This window comes from Mustela erminea, chromosome 1 (assembly GCF_009829155.1).
Source record: "Mustela erminea isolate mMusErm1 chromosome 1, mMusErm1.Pri, whole genome shotgun sequence".
Lineage (NCBI taxonomy): Eukaryota > Metazoa > Chordata > Mammalia > Carnivora > Mustelidae > Mustela > Mustela erminea.
The window spans coordinates 146,853,842-146,874,729 of record NC_045614.1 but is presented as its reverse complement, the minus strand read 5'-3'; positions in this window follow the sequence as shown (position 1 = coordinate 146,874,729).

Below are 20,888 nucleotides of genomic sequence, written 5' to 3'. Positions count from 1 at the left end.
TCATTTCAGATGTACCATCCTCTACTTTAATTTTAAGCTTTGGAAAAATTTAATACAGATAGAAACAATGGGAAGAAATAATTGGTAAAAGAAATATTTCTATTAAAGTGGTGGATTAGGAAGAATGTAAAATTTTTCTTACTGAATACAAATTTTCCATGTGTAATTATAGAAAGGTCTTAAAATAATAGTGAAAAATTCTTCCAACAAAATTTATTAAATGATTGTGTATTTGAAGATTTGGCTCAAACATACCCTGTATAATAGTGCGTAATACTTTCCAACTGAAACTTTTCAAGAAGCCCTACTGTTGAGTCAAGGAATTTCTTTCTGTTTAGACAGTACTGTGAATAATAATTTATACTTACCAGGGTTTGAGAGACTATTTCTCCTTGAAACAATGGAGTTTCTTCTAACCCTTTTCAAAACGATGTCTTTTCAGATATTGGTAAGACACACACAATTTCTGTATTCACTTTATTAAATGAGTCTGCTCTATTATTTTATACTAAAAAAAAGTTCACGTGTATTCTGGAATTTGATGACTTAAAAGTTAATTTTAAGAAAAAATGCTAACAATGAACACAGAAAAAGTGTTTTCAATCTCAGAAGATTTCATCTCTGGATAACTGTACACACAAACTCGTCTTATCATAATGTCAATAGGATTTATATATTTATTACAGAGATCTATAATGTCAAAGTCTGAGTCACATAAAAAAATGGACATTTGTTTTAAAAACAACTATACAGCAGCACAAAAGTGTTAAAAAAAAATCTTAACCCAGTTAGATTTTTATCAGTGAAGGGTAGGATGGTACTCTGGCTGCCATGGCCAGGTTTGGCTGCCTTTCCTCATCATCCTTTCCAGAATGCTGGGTTGAGTCCAGGGTCTTCAGTTGGCAGAGCTGATCTTGGGTTGCTTAGGGAAGAGCTGCCAGCACCAAGATGATAGTAGCAAAGGTGCGACCAGAGTCTGTCCTCAACCACACAGAGGTTGAATCACATAGCAGGTGATACTGCAATGTAGCAGACAGAGAGTCCAGGGTAAGGAGTGAGTTCAGAATCTGTGGGTTCTGTTGTGGGATCAGTTCTCTAAAGACCCAGGACTAGCCTGAGGACTGAGATGATGGCTTTAGCCAGTCTGAAATGTATAGCACTTTGAAATTGGGACATGACAAGTACCACCAAAAATAAGAGATTTTTCTATTCAGGGGAGACAAAATTTTTCTCTTTATGTCTCTGTACCTTGCAAGCTGATTTGACATAAATTTTCATGAGTTTTCATGACCATACCCCATCAAGCATGGCCATTTTGCTTTAGTTCACTAAGACATCTGGGTTAAGCTGCTATTTCTGTTCTTTGAAATTTTACTTTATCTATTTAATTTTTTGATTCAGGTTTTAACTTAAATATCTGTTAGTTAACATACAGTATAGTAATCATTTCAGGTATAGAATTTAGTGATTCATCACTTACATATAACACCCAGTGATTTTATCTGGGTACCCTTGCTACCCATCACCCATTTAGCCCATTCTCCCACTTACCTCCCCTCCAACAACCCTGTTTGTTCTCTATAATTAAGAGTCTCTTTCTTGGTTTGCCTCTCTCTCTCTTTTCTTTCCTCCTATGTTCATCTGTTTTGTTTCTTAAATTCCACATATGAGTGAAATCATATGGTATTTGTCTTCCTCTGGTTGACTTAACTTTGCTTAGCATAATACTCTCTAGCTCCATTCACATTGTTGCAATGGCAAGATTTCATTTGTTTTCATGGCAGATAATATTCCATTACACACACACACACACACACACACACACACACACACACACACACCCCACCTCTTCTTTATCCATTCATCAGTTATATAGGATGTTTGCATAATTTGACTATTGTTGATAATGCTGCTATAAACATCAGGGTGTATGTATCCGTTTGAATCAGTATTTTTGTTTCCTTTGGGTAAATACCTAGTAGTGCAACTGTTGGGTAGTTCTATTTTTAAATTTTTGAGGAACCTCCATACTCTTTTGCAGAGTAGCTGCACCAGTTTGCATTCCCACCAACAATATAGGAGGGCTCCCCTTTCTCCATATACTTTGCCAACATCTGTTGTTTCCTGTGTTGTTAATTTTAGCTATTCTGACAGGTGTGAGGTGAAATTTTAAAAGGTCATTATAATACTATGGCAAATCTTCAACACATCCCCTTAAGCCTTGTGACATATTGTGTTATTGTTAAAATGTCCTTTCAGCTTAAAAGCCCTTATCCCTGCCATGGGACTAAACCCTGGAGGGGCAGTTTAGACAACTCATGGAGTTGCCAACATGAAAATCAACTTAGTTTTTCAGAGAAGGGCAAACTATTTTGTATGAATGAAAGAGATTTACCCTAAGAACCCTGAGTATAATATCAGTGTAAGCAACTTGGGACTCAGTTGGAAGACCTTGGAACTTTCCTTGGATAGGTTCCTTTTGAAAATAATTCCTACCTTATAGGTTTATTGTAATAACTGATAATAAGCTGGGTACATATAAAAAACCTTTATGTATAGTAAAGCACTATATACAAATGTCAAGTGGTATTTTGTAACTTTTTTTTAGTGCTCTCTCTCTCTCTCTCATTTATTTATTTTTTTAGAGCGGGAAAGAGAATGACCTTGTGAATGAGTGTGGGGAGGGGGACAGAGGGAGAGAGAATCTTATGCAAGTTCCCTACTCAGTGCAGAGCCCCACTTGGGGCTCAATCTCATCACCTTGAGATTATGACCTGAGCCAAAATCAAGAGTTAGATGCTTAACCGACTGAGCCACTAAAGTGCCCCACAAGTGGAATTTTATTTTGTTTTATTTTAATTTTTAAAGATTTTATTTATTTGAGGCAGAGAGAGAGAACAGGAGAGGTGGGGAGGGGCAGAGGGAGAGGGAGCAGCAGACTCCTCGCTGAGTGTGGAGCCAGACGTGGGGCTCCATCCCAGGACCCTGAGATCATGACCTGAGAGGAAGGCAGCCACTTAACCAACTGAACCATCTAGGCACCCCACAAGTGGAATTTTAAAAATGCTTTGCTTGTAGGTAAGATCAGGGGTCAGTGTGCAGCCAGGTTGGTGGTAAGAATATTTCATACCCTTTAAGAAAATTCATTTTCTTTCTACACTTGTATTCCAAACAATAGAAATACCTAACTATCTGAAACATGTGCTTACCTTCTGAAGATTTCAAACTGTAGAAATGTTACAGGATTTATTTTCCTTTGGTGCTCAAGGTTCTTGATCACATGGCTTTGAAGAATGAAGAAGTAGACCAGAGTGGTGGGCGGCAAAGCAAAGTCTATTGAGCGATAGTACAAATCTCCCAAAGAAGGATGGGACCTGAGAGGGTTGCCCCTGGAATTTCTAAGTCTAGGGCGTTTTATGGGCTTGTTGGCAGGCTTTTTAATCTGATTAACCCTCCACTTGCCTGTCACCCAGTCAGGTGTTTGTCATCTACCTATCACATGGGAAAGGGTGGAAAGCTCGTTCCAGGGTGGTGTATAATTCTTTTAAGGGTGGTTTCCTCTTAGGACACGGTCGCCTTGTCCCTGTTTGCCTTTCTTCCAACTATCCTGCATTAGAAAGAAAGAAGGTAGGTGGGTATATTTAGAATATAATAATTTATCTCCCAGTTTTCCTCATACTTCATTTCTATGCTCATTGCTTTTCTCTTTTCTTGTCCAGAGTTCCTTTCCTTTCTTTTGATTCTTTCTGTTTCTCTTGGCTTGCTGGCTTTTTTCATCGTAACTTTGTCCCACACTATGGACTTTCATGATTGCTTATATACCAAATATTCCTTAAGCTGCATTTTTAGCCAAGAAACTTCTGAAATATAGAGGAATGTACACCAAGGTATTCACAGATACCTGTTATGCCCTCTCCCTCCTCCCAAGCCCCTAAATTTGTTCCTAGTTTTGCATTCCTATCCTTGGTCACACTTAATTTAAACTCATTCTCCATGGGAATTAGGGTGATCTTTCTTAAATGCATCTGATCATGTTATGCCCTTATTAAACCCTTCTAATTGCTTTCCATCACTTTTAGAATTCGTATCTGTTCATCTCTCTAAACTCATTCCCATTGCTCCTCACCTCACAGGGTTGACTTGTGGTTTCCCAAATGCATTAGGCAGCTTTCCGACTTCACATGACTGCTTGGCCTGATCTCTCTGGAATGGCCATTCTGCTCCTGTCTCTGCTTAGCAAGCTTCTTTTTAACATTCAGTCAAAATATCTTCTGTAATATCTGTCACAATATCCTCTAAGAAATCTGCCCTGCCTGCCAGCTCCTCCAAACAAGGTAAACTACTTCTATTATTGCACTTTGTACACTGTATTGAAATTATTCATTTATGTATCCTTCTCCTTTACAGACTCTAATTTGAATATAAAGTCATTGCCTTATTCATCTTTGTATATGGCTCCTAGCACAGTTCCATACACAAGATAGATGCTTAATAATATTTTTGGACAGCAGTTCAATTAAGACAGCAACATCGTTACACAATTGATTTCTGGGTTGGTTTGAGTTTATCTGGGCAGTGAGGCGATGTGACATGGAGAGCATACTACTTTTGTCTCTCACCTCTTCACATGTGTTCCTCTGGAATTTATGTGCTCTGTTAGAAAGGTTCCTTCCTGGGGGCACCTGGGTGCCTCAGTGGGTTAAGCCTCTGCCTTCCACTCAGGTCATGATCTCAGGGTTCTGGGATCGAGTCCTGCATCTAGCTCTCTGCTCGGCAGGGAGCCTGCTTCCTCCCCTCTCTCTCTCTCTGCCTGCCTCTCTGCCTACTTGTGATCTCTCTCTGCCAAATAAATAAAATTAAAAAAAAAAATTAAGGTTCCTTCCTGGATGGGGGTAGGCAAAAACAGTCAATATTGTCAATGGATTTTCTACATACAGTCACGAAGTAATACTTAGAAAAATATTAATTAGACATTATTTATAGAGAAAAACACCATTATTAATTCACTACATATTCTTTAACCACGTATTGTCTGATGGATACTGTTCTAAGTATTGGGAATACAACAGTGAGCAAGGCACATCTAAATCTTTACCTTCATAAAGATAAAAAATAAATAAGAAGAAAGAAGAGAAAGAGAGAGAGAGAGAAAGTATATCTTATTAACAGAGAGAAAACACTTACCCTGTTTTTCCACAGATCTTAAATCATGCTTTCCTCCCCCAAAACTATCTTTCTCCCTCCTTGCTTTCTCACTTTAGAATGTTTTACAGACTTAAAGCAAAGGCAAATACAAAAATGGAAATGTTCTTGACAAGGCTGGCTTAGAGGTCATGACAAATATTGGCAATGGAGTTTCCATATATACTTTGTAGAAAGAGTGAGAAAAGGCTGCCATTTTGTTGAGGCTAATTGGGATGCCAAGCTCGGAAAATTGGTGTGTTTTGCAATAAAGATACAACTACCAACCTTTGTTTTGGTTAAAACAAGTTTTTAAAAATATGTTTTGCTAAATTATCATATCCTTGTCTCCTCAGTCAGAATGAATATGTGTGTCGTTTGTGTAAATATAGCTCTTCAAAGTGATGTTGATTGGATGATTCGTACACTGCTCGAGTGTGTGTTTCAGTAATTTTTCACTCGAATGGACAACATGTAATATTCAGCCCTCCCAGGACAGTAGTAACTTGTGATCTATGTTTCTTGACGATTCTTTCAAAACATTTTGATGAATATGTATATCATATGGCCATAGGAAGTATGCCTGCCCATTTGCCATTTTTTCAATTGGACATAGTTTAGTTGCTTAACACCAAAGGCTTTATAGAACATAACCACACTGGAGAATGGAAATAGAATTTTAATGGACGTCAAATAAGAAAAGCAGCATACATCTAGAGCAGAGTGTTCTGCACTTCCCTTGAGTAATGATAGCACCATTTACGTGGGTGTAAGCCAACTCTTCTTGGCAAGAAGGCAGTTTTTAATAGTGTATGTCAAGGACACAAAATTAAGTTTTCCACGTATGCTCACAGAGGAGCCTTACATTCCAGAAGTAACGATTAATGACGCTTATATGGTAGCATTTTAGTCATATGGATTTTATTTTCTCCTTCATTTAGTCACAGCTTTTTTGATTTCCCTTTATGGTCAGCTCCTGACTTTGGAAACGACGCAAACACACTTGGGCAAAAAGCATAAGAACAATAGTTCTGAGAAATGTAGGCCAATGTGGCTGAGAGCCCTTGCCAGAAACTAATTTTAGTTAAAGAGGTCTAACTATTTTCAAGCCATTTACTTTTCTCCCTTCCTCCCCGCCCTGCTGCACCACGGATAAAAGTGCCTCACTTCGTGGGGTTTGGAATTTGTGCCTGTGACAAGTTTAAAGAGAGTTCTTTAAATTTTCTTTCATCATTTCATACCAAACTCAGGAGTGATGCTAGGTCAGGGAATGGGACCTTTCGCTTACACACCAAAAATGGACTGATAAGAGGGACAGTTTGGTTACATCCCTCCTTTCCGACAATCACTCCTTTCCTTCCCCCGCATCTCCCTCTTATCTTCAGGAAGGCTACCCTCTCATCCCGTTTCTCTTTCTCTTTTAGTTGGGTTTGTAGTTGCTAAGGTGTTAACTGTTGGATAAAATTAGTGAATTAAGGGCAACCCCTCCGAAATCATTTGCATTTAAAAGGAAATACAAAGAGATAGAAGAGCCTAAGGCAGCTTTAGTGCAGAAGGAGAAGCAGGTCTAATTTTAGACCAGGGCAGGTAGCCTCTCTGCATTGTATGACTGCCCCCTGCACCAATAGCCATGATCATAAGTAGATGGTTACAAATTGCTTCCTTAAGTCCAAACCCCATTTTTAAAATGATTTTTTTTCTATTCATAGTTTTTTTTTTTTTTAAAGATTTTATTTATTTATTTGAGATAGAGAGTGAGAGAAAGCGGTATGAGCAGGGGGAGGGGCAGAGGCAGAAGGAGAAGATTAAGGAGAAGCAGGCTCTCCACCAAACAGGGAGCCCTATGTGGGCCTCTATCCCAGGACCCTGGGTTCATGACCTGAGCTGAAGGCAGTTGCTTAACTGATTGAGCCACCCAGGCACCCCAAATAGTTTCAACAAAAAGAATCTCAGATACATTTTACATACACCAAAATCCATACTGTGTTATTCCTCAGGCATTCTGTTTTTCATTTTGAACACTTTTAATTCTTATTAAGATTTCTTTTTACAGTCACCAAATTCTAATTATTTGACCAGTGTCACTGCTTTCTTCTGCATTATCTCCAATGTATATTTTTTCTCTTAAATGTGCTCTCAATAACCAAATGTATACCATGGAGACAATGATAGCTGATATGCAGAGAGGTTTGAATGAATAATTCCTACAGGTAGTACTGTTGCTTTTTACGTTTTATCTTCATTTCAGTAATTTCAGAGATAAAATTGTGCATGAATTTGAATCTTTTCCTTTGTGTATGTCCAAGTTCAGCCAGTTTCATGGTGACTTTTGGGGGAAAAGAAACTTAGGTTGAAACATTGCTGTCTCTTATTCAATTTGCAGCCCCAGTCTGAGAATTAGACCCTTAAAATGTATTCACAACTATACACACAATATATTTTTATTTGACATCCTCAAAATTTAATTTCAAACTTTAAAATTTTACCATCCAATGTCTATCTCTTGAGATTACTCGAATTTTTACTGATTACTTTTCCAAATTACTTGACTTTTATTCAAATATTCCAGAGGATAAGCAAGATTTCATCCTTAAAATGAATAAAAAGGATTCCTATTTCATCATTCAAATCATGGATAAAATGTGTAAAAGCCTTTGGCCTCAGTACCTTCTGGTGTGGAACACATCCAAGCAGTCCTTCTTAACTGGTGTCCCAGAATGTATAAATAAGAAATAATATTTCTCTAATGCTTAACCACAGCCACCACAGTCTGGGAAATGAATACTGAATTTCCAGCTTGTTTGCCCAGCTCAAACACTTTACATTACTGAGACAGAGTTCACTAGGCAGAGCACAGACAAATGCCCTTGGCGATGCTGTAATGAGACATTACAAAGTGTTTCTAGGGGTGAGGTGGTGTGGGCATAAGATGGGGAGAGGAACAATTTCTGAGGGGCAAGTGTGCTGTTACATATAAAATGAATCTAGAATATTCCATGTATTAGCCCATGCTATATTTGAAGAGATGCTTAACATGAATTTGACAAATTTTGTATCATCTACATGAAAGATAGTAAATTATTCTTTATGACAAGTATCAGAATTGATCGAGAGAAAGAATGAGAGAGACCTTGAGATTCAATCAGATGATTGACTCTTGGCCCAATGGCAAGGCATTTTTAACAGTCAGGAGCCAGAAATAGCCCAGTGTCACCCTGATGGAGGGTGAGCCGGGGCTAGACCTCATGTCTATCAAGTCCTAGGCCAGTGTCCTTTTCAAGACACCATCAGCCCATTATAAATTTCCTAATCACCACTTAATCAGATAGCAGTTTCTCTCAGTGACAATCATTTTCACTACAATTGAAATGTATCCCATTTGTATCTCTTCTGAATGAACTACTGCTTTTGCTAGGACCTGATAAAAGTTTTATTAATATTAGCAATACTGATTTATTTGATCAACTTTATTACTGTTCATGATTTTCATTGTTTTTACCTGACTTTTCTCAAATTTTTATTAAATAAATTTCAAAAAGACCAAAGATTATAAACTTCATACTCACCCAAATCAGATCACTATAATTTTTCTGCTGTTTTATTGAAACATTTTTAATTATTTTCAAATTACAGTTAAAATGCTGAATTCTAGCTTTATAAAATATGCCATTTGCATCAAGAAAGAAAAAAATGTTAAAGAGGATGCTGCAGAGATCTTCCTTTACAGTTTCCCAGCTACTTTATAAACAGTTGTCTTTCTAAGTCAAGTAATTTTTTTTTTTTAATAGTATGTTTGGTTTTACCCAATCTGACTGGTGTGAAGTGGTACCTCATTGTGGTTTTGATTTGTATTTCCCTAATGCTGAGTGATGGTGAGCATTTTTTCATGTGTCTGTTGGCCATGTGTATGTCTGTTCGTGTCTTCTGTCCATTTCTTGACTGGATTTTTTTTTTTTTTGGTGTTAAGTTTGATAAGTTTTTTATAGATCTTGGATACTAGCCCTTTATCTGATAAGACATTTGAAAATATCTTCTCCCATTCTGTCGCTTGTCTTCTAGTTTTGTTGACCATTTCCTTTGCTGTGTGAAAGACTTTTACCTTGATGAAGTCCCAATAGTTAATTTTTGCTTTTGTTTGCCTTGCCTTTGGAGACATGTCTAGCAAGAAGTTGCTGTAACCGAGGTCACAGAGGTTGTTGCCTGTGTTCTTCTCTAGGATTTTGATGGACTCCTGTCTCACATTTAGGTCTTTCATTTTGAGTTTATCTTCATGTATGGTCTAAGAAAATTGCTCAGTTTCATTCTTCTGCATGTGGCTGTCCAGTCTTCCCAATTACCATTGTTGAAGAGACTGTCTTTTTTCCCCTTGGACATTCTTTCCTGCTTTGTTGAAGATTAGTTGACCATAGAGTTAAAGGTCCATTTCTGGGTTCTCTATTCTGTTCCATTGATCTATGTGTCTGCTTTGTGCCAGTACTGTACTGTCTTGTTGATTACAGCTTTGTAGTAGAGCTTAAAATCTGAAATTGTGATGCCAGCAGCTTTGGTTTTCTTTTCCAAAATTTCTGTGTTCTTTGGGGTCTTTTCTGATTCCATACAAACTTTAGGATTATTTGTTCCAGCTCTGTGAAAAATACTGATGGTATTTTGATAGGGATTGCAAGTCAGGAAATGACAGATGTTGGCAAGGATGCGGAGTAAAGGGAACCCCCCCTACACTGTTGGTGTGAATGCAACTGGCACAGCCATTCTGGAAAACGCTATTAGACATTCCTCAAAAAGTTGAAAATAGAGCAGCCATATGACTCAGAAATTGCTCTACTGGGTATTTACCCCAAAGATACAAATGTAGTGATCTGAAGGGACACCTGCATCCCAATGTTTATGGCAGCAATGTCCACAACAGCTAAACTATGGAAAGAGTCCAGCTGTCCATAGACAGATGAATGAGTAAAGATATGGTATATATATAGAATGGTATACTACTCAGCCATCAAAAAAAATTTGGGACACCAAAATTCAAGTTTTGGGATGCCAAGGTGGCTTAGTCTGTTAAGTCTCAGCCTTTGGCTGAGGTCATGATCCCAGGGTCCTGGGATTGAGTCCCTCATTGAGCTTCTTGCTCAGTGGGGAGCCTGCATCTCCCTCTGTCTGCTGCTCCCCAGCTTGTGCTCTCCCTCTCTGACAAATGAACAAATAAAATCTTAAAAAAAAAAAAAAAAAGAAATCTTGCCATTTACAATGATGTGGATGAAATTAGAGAGTACTGTGTTAAGCAAAATAAGTCAATCAGAGGACAATTATCATATGATCTCACTCATATGTGGTACTTAAGGAAAAAACAGAAGATCATAGGGGAAGAGAGGAAAAATCGAAACAAGACAAAATCAGAGAGGGAGAGAAACCATAAGAGACTCTTTATCATAGAAAACAAACTGAGGGATGCTGGAGGGGAGGTGGGTGGGAGAATAGGGTAACTGGATGATGGAGATTAAGGACAGAATGTGATGTAATGAGCACTGGGTATTATAGAATACTGATGAATCACTGACCTCTACCTCTGAAACCAATGATACATTGTATGTTAATTAATTGCATTTAAATAAAAAAGTAAAAAGAAACAAATCAGGTATTTCCCAAGCTTAGAAAGGGCTTGAAAATGATGAATGTCCAACTAATATTTATTGAATTCATTATTACAAATAAAAAAAAAAAGCCATGTGGGACACAAACACAAAAATGCATCGTATGTTTATAATTATAGAACTTTACATTTTATGTATGTTCCTGACAGGGGAAAATTTTGGATTTTACTAGGTGTTGAGGGTCTTTTAATTCTCTGCTAATAATTTTCATGGTTGATAATTGGAGGAATTTTCCGCAGACTAACTTCTGGCTCTTGCTTCTTGACCACAACCCACGTACTTCCTGTACTGGGCACCACAGGGTATGTTCAGATCACAATACAATCTCCAGCCTTGCACTTTTATGTCATTGTACTAAGTAAGTCAGCACAGAGAGCCATTGAAATATTTATAGAAGCCGTTCCTAAATGTGTATGGCTAACAATCACTTAGCTATACATGGAAGTGACTGCAAACCTCATAAATATATCCCACTAAGCCAAAGGAAATGTATCTGCAGCTCGGCTTCTCCTTAGCCTGTGCTCAAATATGCCCGCATTTTCTGCAAGACAGTGGTGTATGGTAAGGATTTAACAGCCAGTTCTCTGGGACCAGAGGTATGACCATATATCTGGACTTATAATTACTGTAGATTTTACTGATATAGAGTTTGCATACAATTTGTAAATACAAACAAAGTACGTAACAATCTATTTTAAATTCCTTGTGTGACCAATTGATTCTAACAGAAAGTTTCCCTTGATTTCTGCAGAAGTCTTGTGTTGGTGATCATCCTGTGGCTTCAATTCAAGCTGATTTGACAAATGCAATTACATCTCTTTTATAATAAAAGAATGGAAGAAAATAAAAATAAAAATGCAAACAAAAGCCAAAGCTAAAACTACATTTTAAAATGTTGAAACAGCTGAAAAGAGTAAGAGCCACTGACATCTTTACCCTCCTTTTCCTGCCTTAGTTTTCAGGCCCAGAAACAGTGCCTTCCAGGCATTTTGGAGATACCACCATGAGGTGAAGAGGCTGTTGCTTAGGACCAGTGTTGGTGCCATCACCTGCTCTATGTGACTGCAGGCGAGTTATTTTCCTCTCTAATTCTTCATTTGAAATTAGGGACAATGGTAGCACCTGCATTATCGGGTTTGTATGAGGATTGAGTTAGTTAGTATGTAGAATTGGGGGCACTTAATGAATAGTTAAATAGGATTGAAATAATTAATCAGTATACCTTAGCCCTTAGCACATGGAAGAGAGAAGGAGAGAGATACAAAGATACAGGATGATGTAAACTTTGCATATAAGTAAATCTACAAATTGAAAAAGAAAATATTGCCACTAAATTTGGACTTTGGAAATATACTTCTAGTATAATGCTAAAAGTATATTTATTTGAGGTCATCACCCGCTCAGTTCACATTCATTGACCTAGACATTCATACATTAGTTTTTATTTAGCAGATAATGGGTATAAGGTACTATAGTCAGCATCCTGGATATCCTTGAGGTTGAATAATTGTATTCTATCCTCAAGCAGCTTGGATGATAGGAGTTAAAATTACACACATACACACACACAGAGAAACACTAAAGAAAGAGGTATCTGTTGAGTGTATGGATAGATACAGATACTGTATCTGTGAGTTCAGAGATGGGAGAGATAGTTTCTAACCAGTATAGTTTAGAAAAATAATATAGTCTAGGTAAAGGATTTGACCTGATCCATGAAAGCAGAAGGGATAAACTGTTAATTCAAAGGCTGAGTTTGTCCCCAGGCTAAACTATGCATTGTATTTCAAAGCATCTTCTCTTTTTTAAAAATTATTTTTCAGTATTTAAATATTGGATTTTTAAAAATAAATGTCTGTGTTTTTTGCTTTCATTGAAAAACTGGAAGCTCTGGTGAGACCCTTAACTTTTGTTCCAACACTGCCATAATCACTTGAAGGCAAGTTTTCTTAGTCTGTCCAGGCTGATATAACAAAATATTATAGAATGGGTTGATTACAAACAGTAGAAATTATTTGTCAGTCCCGGAGACTGGAAAGTCCAAGATCAGGGTGCCAATAGGTTCAGTGTCTGGTGGGTGACCACTTCCTCTGCACAGCTGGCACCGTCTTATCATGTTCTCATATGGCAGAAAGGTAAGAGGGGAAGCAAGCTTTCTTGCGACTCCCTTAAGGAATCCCAACCATGAGAGCTTCACTAATTCTATTCCTGAGGGCTCTACCTTCATGACCTCTTATAATTCTAATTACCTACTAAGTGCCCCACCTCCTAATACCATCACATTGTGGGGTAGGATTTCAGCATATTAATTTGGGAAGAGAGCACATAAACATTCAGTCCATAACACAAATAATGATTGCCCCTCTGGGACATCCCCTCTTTCCATTGCTATGGTAGCAGGAGTCATATATTTAAATCTGTGAGCCGGATTCCAAACCTGAAGCCACTGGAGAATCATGGTACCCAGAAATTAAATATTCCAGATTTATAGACTGCTAGCTGCGTGATGCCTTCCAATCCCAGCCACACTTCTACCTGTTTGGCTATGCTGAGAGGCAAAAATGTACTCAACTAGTGACATGTAACATAATTGAACTTTCCATCTCTCTCTACATATAGATCAGTTGCATTTTGCACTGTTACAAAAGGGACGGGCCATACCTTTCCAGGGTCTGTACAATATTTGTGGGAGGCTTCAACCCCAAACTAAGAATACCATCTCTGAGCTGTTATCTTTTTCCCTACTTGCCCCTATCTTTATTATAACATGTGTTCTTTTTCTTTTTCCTGGCTTAAATGATGCTAAAATTTACATAACATGAAATTCTTATTTTAGCCATTTCAAGTATACCTTTCAATGGTGCTAAGTACATTCACATTGCTGTGCAACCATCATCCCTACCCAGCTCCAGAACTCTTTTCATCTTGCAAAACTGAAACTCTGTACCCATGAAGCAATAGCTCCCTATTTTCTCCTCCCCCTAACCCTTGGCAATCACCATTCCACTTTCTGTATCTATGAATGTGATGACCCTAGGAACCTCATATAAATAGAATCATACCATTTTATCCTTTTGTGAGTAGTTTGTTTCACCTAGCATAACATTTTCCAGGTTCAGTCATGTGGCAGCATGGATCAGAATTTCCTTCCCTTTTAAGGCTGAATAATATTCCACTATATGTGTGAACCACATCGTGTTCACCCATTCATCTGTCAGTGGACACTCGGATTGTTTTCACTTCTTTGGCTACTGTGAACATTGCTGCTGGGAACATGGTTTTTCAAATACCTGAGTCTCTACTTTCAAATCTTTTGCGCTTATACCCAGAATTGGAATTGCTGGATCATATGGTAATTCTGTTTTCTTTCTTTCTTTCTTTCTTTCTTTCTTTCTTTCTTTCTTTCTTTCTTTCTTTCTTTCTTTCTTTCTTTCTCTTTCTTTCTTTCTTTCTCTTTCTTTCTTTCTTTCTCTCTCTCTTTCTTTCTTTCTTTCTTTCTTTCTTTCTTTCTTTCTTTCTTTCTTTCTTTCTTTCTTTCTTTCTTTTAAGGAAACCCCTTACAATATTCCACAGCAGCTGCACCATTTTACATTTCCACCACCAATGCACAGAGGGTCTAATTTCTTCACTACAGTCATGTGTTCTTTAGGACAGCTCACCTCCCTGAAGCAAAAACTTCCTCCTGTGTGGCAAGTTTGAGGTCTACCTTCCTTAAGTATGGTGTGACCAAAGAAAAATATTAAGATAAGTGTCAGAATAAGATTCAACTTGAAAATTCCACTGGACTAAGGAAAGATCTGTGTAATATAAACTTTTGCTAGGCACGTGGAAAACCCTAATCCCCCTTCTTCCAAGGAGAAGTTTGATCCCTTTAGCTGGAGAGATTTAATAGGTGTTAAAACGATTGAGACTTGAGCTTGAGGAATTACAGATTTTTAATACATAGCATAAAACATCCAAGACAGGCATACTTAAAGATTCTATACAACACAGGAGGGAACTGGGATTAAAGAGTCAGCTAAAATAAATCCCTTGCATGGTATTAAAAAGAGGGCTGGGGAACTACTTCCAAGAGATGTGTGTCAAATCATACAGTAAATGGAAATGGGGCTAGAAAGAGCTTCTAGATGTAACTTTAGTTCTCTTTCTACTTGCACCAGGATATCTAAATTTAAGAAGAGGATGTGACTACTCTTGGAGAAGAATAGGTTTGGAGACATCAGCTCAGGAGAGTGTGACAATGGGGAAAGTGGTTCATAAAACTTTACACCAGGTCTGACTACCACCCTAATAGAACCAAGCCTCCTCGAGACAGGCAGTGCAAGTCACACCATATATAGGGATGGGCTTGAGACCAAAACAGTCTAATCTCAGATAAGGTATAGTGGAATCCAACTTCAGAGCAGGGTGCCTAAAATATCAGGATGAAACTCATAGGTGTGCCACTCAGAGAACTTCTTCCAGGGACTTTGTTCAAGTGTTCATGTCCTCATACAGAGAGCGTGAATGCTCTAACGTAGCCTAACCTCACAGAGGTGGGCCTCTAATCTCATTGAGAGCTGGTGTCTCACCAATGAGATCCACACAGCAAGCTTCATACCCTGGGCTTATTTATCTCCCTGCTCCAGGAAGAGGAGGAATGATCGTGATTCTACTGCTCTAGCGTCCTGACACTTCTTTAGTATGGGTTCAGCTTCCTTTACAGTGCTACGTATTACTGTAATCTTTCTGGGTTGGGATGGCTCAGTGACTGATAGCGCTGCCATGTACTTATCGTAGTTAAATCTTTATCTTATCAGTTTTTATTTCTACAGGTTTTAATACAAGTTCGTTTTCCCAAAACGGGATCGGCTCAGGTCCTGCTTTTGTATCTCACAGCTTCAATCTGCATTTTGTACTTTTTCGGAGGTAGCAGCCACCTAATTTAGTTGTAAGATAAAGTACCCTTGCTCAAAGGATCCAATTAGTATAGTGAACCCTCACAGTACCTGTTATTTAACCAAAGAAATTAACCTTTGGAACAAACTGTGTTCTCTTCCATCAGCAGGTCTCTGTGGCGGCCCCCACCCCACACATGTGCTGTGCCTTCAAAGCAGATTAGAGTTGACAACAATTAGTCACATGTCTGCATTTTTGACGGGAACTAGAAATGAACTCCAGTACACAGAAGGTCCAAAATTCATCTCTCTCTTGCCTAAGGTTTTCTTTCCTCAGTATCAGTTATCAGTTTAATATAATATTGTTGACTTAACAATGATGTATTTCAAGCTGAAGGCAGAAATGAATTTTGCATTAATAAATTGTTTTGAGATGGATTCAAAGAGTATTTCATTATATAAGAAGGGCAGCTATAAAACATGTTTGGTGGTCTTTCCATCATTGCTACCTGTGGCCCATTTGTGGAGATGACATTTGTCAGTGTGACAGGGAATATTAAGCAAGTGATAGACAGTTATTAGCTGAAGTCCTGATATATTTACACCATGGGAAAATGCACTTGGTATTTTCTTTCTGGCAACTGGTCTGCTGTTCATAATTTGATGGAAAATTGATTAATCACACATTTAACTCAATGCAAGATCTTCTGCACTGTAATAAATTATGGCCATTAATCAATAAGTACAAAGTAATTCCAAGAGTCTGGAGACATGCTGGTTTCTAATAGAAAAACTTGCACTTAGGCCTTCCTGCCAGTGACCACTTCATCTGAGGTATTTTGCACCTGCCTCAATCCAATTAGATGACATAATTAATGAACCTCAATGCTCTTGATAATTTGTTATACAAAAGAAAGAATGTTTTGGCACATCCATTAAAACCTGATGTACAACACTTTGCAGAAAAGAAAAAAAAAAAAACAAAAACTGGCAAACCAAAGCCACAGAGGGGCTTATGCTGGGAATCTTGGAGTTCAAGTGTAAATGTGGGAAGTTGCAGTCTTACTTCATGTCGGGTGAAGATTCGGTTGCATTTGTTAAGAGATCCAATGGGGTCTTTTTTTTCCATTAGAAAAGTGAACTCGGCCTGTGTGCAAAGTTTCATGCCATCTTGTTTCTTTTATGACAAATTAAATGGTATGATTAGAATAAGTATTCAGGAAGTATTGTTTCAGAGGCAATCTAATAAATGTTTCCTTGGTTAAGTATCAGTTACAGTTTTACATATCACAGTCATTCTGCACCTGTTTTATGCAGCTAACAATAGGCCTCTCAATAGATTTTAGCGAGAGAAAGCCTGGGAAGATAAAAAGAAAACCAGTTTGCTGCTAATTCTGTCACTTGGAAACGCCAGGAGTAGATTGTGTTTAGAGACTTTGAAAAACAATTAGCTCTGGATTATAGGACTAAAAGGCCTTTCCTAACTGTACCTGGAAAATACTTTGCCCGTTTAATGCCTTCTAAGCTGTCACTGAGCTTGAACTTCAGTCCCAGTGATTAATGAAAAGCTGCAGGGCACAGCTAGAAGCTAAAGTCTCAATTATGAAAAAGCAGTAACTAGTTTAATGTGCTGATGCTTTTATACTTAAAGTGACAGCTATGAAAAATGGCAATATTTCCAATCATGCTTTAATAATTTATCATTCATTTATTGGCATGTCCAATGTGCTTTACTCCCACTGTTCTTTTTCTCTTTCTGGGCTCCTGGTGTTATGACACTGAGGAACACGATGTGGTCTGCTTCCTTAAAAAGCAGACCTTTTTTGGAAGCTCAACCTATATCCATAAAAGCTTATTTCTGTCTTTCTATCTATCAATCGATTGATCAATGTAATTTCTAATTAGTACCACTATATAGCAATTGAGTTTTTGGAGAGGGCATAGTCCAGTGACCCTATTTCCAGGACAAATGGCCACTTTCATTCCTGACAGATAACCTTGAATTATATGCCTGTGGTTATAAGAGAAACTAGACAAGCGTGAGTGGAAGAATTGGTTTAAGTCTACCTGTGCTAAGGGGATATCACCCCAGATGTGCAGACAGTGGATAAGTGTAAGGGAGTTACAGAGCAGTAAATGAGGCAGAGGGAAGACAGACCACATTTTTGCAGGCAACAGTATTGATAACTTGTAAAATTATATAGTTTTAATTTTACATTTTTAATTTCCACAATAAAATGTTTAGTCAACAGCTGTAATAGTCTAATAGTCTATTAGATTATATTAGACTGTTCAGTGTAGAACATGCGGAACTTAGCATAGAACCTGGGGCAGTCCCTGATGAGTGGACAAAAAAAAGAAAAGAATAAAGTGAAGCCACACACCTGGGCTGCTTATTTAATTTCAGTTAGGTTTCTGGAGTACTAGCTGAGTGTCCACTGCCCAGTCAAACATAAATGTACGGAATGAGTGAGACTTCAAAGAACTTGCAAACCACAATTTCATTTATAAGTATTTCAAATTCGGTATTTGTATGGATTGGGTGGCATGATAATTTGCACTCTCTTTAAGTGGAATAGAGACCTAGGTAAAAATATTTAATAGTTATTAAATTGCAACTGTCTAAGATTTTGCTGAATTTGGCTTTCAGAAAGAGAATAGATTATTGATATTCATGAAAGACTCATAAATTGTTTAGTAATATTTAAAAATTGCCTCATTTTCTGCCTAGAAGTTTTATTTCTCTTCTTAAAATTTTTTCTTCTGCAGCTATACAATATATCTCCCCATTTTAAAGATATATATACACATGTTTATGATATAATTATATAAAATTATATATGATATATAAAAAGATATATTATTTATTTAAAGATATATAAAGATATGTATACATATATATCATTTCTTAATAAAACAAATTTTCAGAAGTAATTTGGAGAGAAATGGGAAAAACATGCAATTTAAAAATATGTTTCTCACGATCTGATAGGGAACAACATACTTGTTTTCTTTAATTACTATCATCAGTGGTGCTAGGTGTCAGGCCTCCAAGGCTTCAGATCCCAAATTGGTAAATGAATATGTCTACAAGTGAGGTCAGAAAACTCAAGTTTCAAAGCAGGTAGCAGTTTTAGTTGTAAGATGTTCAAGGAAACACTTTTAACTAAAATGGGCTTAATGTACTTCCTACTTGTCTGTCCAGGTAGAAGGTCAATTTTGTCCAAGAGAGCAGTGGTACTGCTTGCCAGACCTTATGTGTTTGGTATTTGCTGAGCTGTTAGGATGTTATTTGAGTCCGGTGATAGGAGTGGTCTACATTGTTATTTCTTTTGGAAGTAAGGAAGTGTGTATGATCTCCTCCTGTAAGCAAAGTAGACAGATGCTAACCTATTCCCAGGGAAGAGCTTATTAAACCATAAAAATGAAACTGGGAACTGGGTTGAAAACCTAGTTTTAAATCCAACAGGCTATAGATTTTTCTTTAGATAAAAGACCAAAAGCAGAACTTTTATCTGGAAACAAGGATCTTTAATACATTTTGAAAAAATAATACAACAATATAATTATGAGAAAAAATCATGTCCCTTTTGGGTAATTATATTTAGCCATAATTAGAAGCCAATTTTACTTGGCACTGATTCATTGATTACTTTTCTTTTATTTATTTATTTATTTATTTATTTATTTATTTATTTATTTGACAGAGAGAGAGAGAGAGAGATCACAAGCAGGTAGAGTCAGGCAGAGAGAGGGGGAAGCAGGCTCCCCACCGGATGGAGAGCCTGACGCGAGGCTCGATCCCAGGACCCCAAGACCACGACCCCAGCTGAAGGCAGAGGCCCAGCCCACTGAGTCACCCGGGTGCCCCGATTACTTTTCTTTTTGATGTTTTTTTCTCCATGAAAAGTTTAGCTAAGAGAATACAAGCCCGTGTCTAGTCCATCCACCTCCCCTGAGTCTGTACAGAACTGGTTGGACTATCTTTACTATGATCTTGTCAGTGTTTTACATGTACAGCCTCACTCTCAGTCCATCTTTTCATATCTAGGGAGGCTTCCGTGGATTTTCCTTTTTTAAGGACAAATGTCTTCTAATCTTATTTAGCTTATCTAATAATTTTCTTTTCAAAATGCTTCAAATTACTTTCCAGGATTATTCTTCAGTTTGAAGCTGATCATTCTCTTTAGGCCTTTATTTTAGTTCAGATCCATTCATTGAGCAAAACATATGTATACACACATATACACACACACATACACACACACACAACCTACACTGTTTTCAGTGTAAATAGAATTTCAGTTGTTAAATCAAAGCTATCAAACTTTACCCTCTCTATCTAGTCTTGTCCCCTACAGATTTTAAAGTTAAAAAAAAATTTAAAAAATATATATTTACATTCTTTAAATAGCTACATTGCTTCTCCTTTGAGGAATGGGGAAAAAGAGGAGTTTAAAGCCAGTTTCTTGGCGCACAGTGATGGAATAAATATTCCTGGGTGGCAAAAAAACAACCCTAGGCCCTTTGGGTGAGGATGACATGATCCCATCATGGAATTTTAGGAAGTTTTGGAATGTTCAATTAAACTCCTCCATCTAGGGTGGTTTCCCCAAAGCTATGGGGGCAACTTGCCCAGATCCTTTTTCCACCAGGTCAGACAAGGTTAAGATGTGGGAGCAGTGCCAGGAGCTTGGGCTATTAGGTCCAGCTGTAAGATTTTTATCTTCTGCATCCGTCTTGTGGGATCACTCCACCCACCCTTTGTTTTGATAGATAGCTCCTAATAATTTTCCTCTGGGGACTATCTAAACAATCATCATAGGCTTCAATTTTAGAACGGTTTTAGCTGACATCACCTCAACATTTTAGGTGGCGTATATATGTGAACTTACGCTCTTCTTTCCATAGAAATAATGTAACAATGATGTTGATGATTGTGATTAGAATCATGACAATTGCTGACATTTATTGAACCCTGTTCAAAACATCTGTATATATTTAATTTGTTAAATGCCATATTAACTTAATAAAATTTCACCACAATCCTGTGAATTAGTTATTCCTAACCCCCTCATATAAGTGGGGAAACAAAGAGTTTAAATATTAATTTTATTCAACTGGTAAGTGATAGGGCTGGGATTTGCATGTAGTTGGTCTTACTCCAGTGTTCACTTTAAATTGT